Source organism: Topomyia yanbarensis, chromosome 1 (assembly GCF_030247195.1).
Source record: "Topomyia yanbarensis strain Yona2022 chromosome 1, ASM3024719v1, whole genome shotgun sequence".
In the NCBI taxonomy this organism is placed as follows: Eukaryota; Metazoa; Arthropoda; class Insecta; order Diptera; family Culicidae; genus Topomyia; species Topomyia yanbarensis.
The window spans coordinates 21,857,497-21,860,213 of record NC_080670.1 but is presented as its reverse complement, the minus strand read 5'-3'; the positions used below and the strand labels follow the sequence as shown (position 1 = coordinate 21,860,213).

The 2,717-nt window shown below is 42.5% G+C and overlaps 1 protein-coding gene across 1 annotated transcript in view; it reads left to right on the top strand.

Moving 5' to 3' along the window:
- Nucleotides 1-2,487: 2,487 nt before the first annotated feature.
- The window catches only part of LOC131677077 (ras-related and estrogen-regulated growth inhibitor-like), a 13,312-nt gene continuing 13,082 nt past the window's right edge, over nt 2,488-2,717 (top strand). The window contains exon 1 of the mRNA XM_058956653.1: nt 2,488-2,512. The gene's annotated coding sequence lies outside the window, so the exon portion shown is untranslated. The remainder of the gene's footprint in view (nt 2,513-2,717) is intronic.

Genomic DNA, 2,717 nt, shown 5'->3' with positions numbered 1-2,717 from the left:
CGTGCAAAATAAGCCCATTTCATAACAAATATAGTGTTGATAGTTTTGTTTTGAATTTTATAAGTCAAAGGGAGCATGAAGAGAAGTTCTCTCAGTTCACAATCGTGCAGCCGCCAATGATTGTAAGAAGCATACGTTCATCTAAATTACTAAATTTTGTTTGGGTGAATCCGAAGTGAAAATTTAATTCAGCTTTCAAACTAAGTCTACTAATTAGCAACATTAGCTAACTAATGTAGCAAGTTAAACCCGCTTACAAAATCTGTTTGTATTTTCGCGAACTTGCAATTCCGCGAATCGTAAAATTTACCTCATGACAAAACTGCATCAAAAGTAACTTGTTTGAATTTAAATTTATTTCTCTTGGGAATGGATGATCATTAAATTGTTTTCTCTGAACAATGGGTTTTAAACTTAATGCTACGTCGCACAACTTCTGACCCTACCCTCCCCCTCGTCACACTTCGTCACAAATTTGGTATACCCTCCCTACCCCCCAAAATGCTACGTCATTTATGCATGGCCCCTTAGCTAGACTCTAAACCCAATTAATTTCAATTAAGAACAAGCTGATTACCTCCACGAAGGGACGTTTAGTAAGGAAAGTCAAAACGTAAACAAAATCCTCAATAAGATCATTTTAATACTACCTTTCGAAAAGAAGACGCCATCGAACGTGATCAATTTTGCGAATTCCCGCTAAATTTTTATACCGCTAACCCGTTCTGTTCCAACTCCCCCGTAATCACCAGTTTGCACATTCCATCGATGGCATTCGGAATGCACTCCGTTATACTTATTGCTTCATTCCGATCGGACAAACAGGCAAACAGCAGGGTAGGCAAGCCAGTGGCCAGGTAGTATGATCGCGCTTATATTAGCTTCCTGTTGTCCACCGGTGTTCCACTCATTATGTTCCTTCACGCATATTACTCACTTCCATACGGGCCAGCCAGCCAGTCATATCCATGCGCCCCCTGAATCAAACTTGTCACGGCATACCCCCCGCTTCCGAAGCGTGAGATCCAAAAAAACCTTTCATAACTTTTTGCGGCTTCCAAGAGAAAGAGCGAATTGAAAAAGTGCATGCAAAAAAGAACAAAACAACTGAAGGAAAAAAAACGCAAACACGGACTCCTGACAAACATCTTTTTCTACTCTCACTCGTGCTGCTGCTATGCGACATGATGTGGCGGACCAGGCAGCTCATCGATGTTTACACACTCACGCCATGCCGTGCCATAGCATGGCATATCTTCTAGTAGTACTACTGGCTTGTTTACATTCGCATGCCCTCCGGAGGCATTCCAGCGTACGCGCCGTTGCACCCAACAAGAGATCGATAGGGTAGGCGAATAGGAATAGATGACGCAAAAAATTTGTCAATTATCGACATGACCAGCATCATCGTCACCGAATAATCCGGTATTGCCAGATATATGAACTCATCAATATTAACTACGTACAATATGCTTCATCTTTTCAGAGTTTAGGTAGAGCCCGTTCTTCGAGCATTCCTTTAAAAATGTAGAAATGCCTCTTCCGCTGCTCTGCGATTAACGCCACTAATTCGCTTCACCCAAATTTCCACAAAAATGGCGAAAAAATTGTTTTTCTTTTCACGCTGAAACCCTTACTCACCCCTCTCCCTTCCCTTCAAAATTCTTGAATATATCTTCAGATATTGAAAAAAGTCTCGAAATTGTCTATGAAAAGTTTGTAAATTGATTAAATATCTTCTCAGCATATCAAAAGTCTTCAAAATTAAGACATGTAATGGTTTGCAACTCGAAATTTCGTCTGAAAAACATTAATTTACACGTGAAATGGTTTGCTTTTCCTACCCTATTCAATCGCTAATAGCGCAAACCCACGAAATTTGCCAGTCTTTCAGAAAAGATACGAACACCCCAGATAGGGGAACCCACAAGCGCAATGCAGACAATAAATGAACAGTCAATCGGATGGTCCCTCTGAAACTCTGGTACACTGATGGAACTGTGGCTCGGCAACTCGCACTACTGTCTGTGCCTTCACTACCGGGCATCCTCCGAAAGGAGTTAAAAATTTCCTCAGCAAACGATCAAGTGAGAAGCGTGCGACTTATGAGACGCCACTGACTGACCAACCAACCAGTGACCAGCACTGGGCGACCAGCTTCCACGTTCGGTCCTAGTTGCTGCACATTATGCCAAAACAAAAAAAAAATGACGGCGATCAAGTAGACGAATGTTCTCGACGAAAAAATGCCGCCGCATCGGTACCGAGTTGCTTGCCGTTCCTGGTTACATCCACACTCGCAAGCGCCGACGTTTTCCGTCGGTGAAAAAGCCAAACATTTACTGCCGACCAGCCAGGTTGTTGTAGCTTGGGCAGGTTCCCCGGCGTGTAACCCCCTTTACACGATCATCGATGCTTTTTCGCTCGTGTACCGATCCGATCGCTCTCAGTTTCATTCTGCTCAACGATCGTGCCGGTCGCACTTTTTTTTGCGCTCTCCATTCTCCCTGCGGTACATGTGCGGTTCGCATCACTGACAACTAATTCCTGCTAAGCCCAGCACAATTCGCGCTTCAGATAGTTGCAGTACTTTGCATTTTATGTTTGACTGTTTTTATTTTTTTTTTATTTTAGTTGCTCCTGTTACGTTTTTTTCCTGTATCTTCTCTTGGGTTATATTTCACTTTCAATAGCAAAATTTTTCAGGTTTCGAAGAA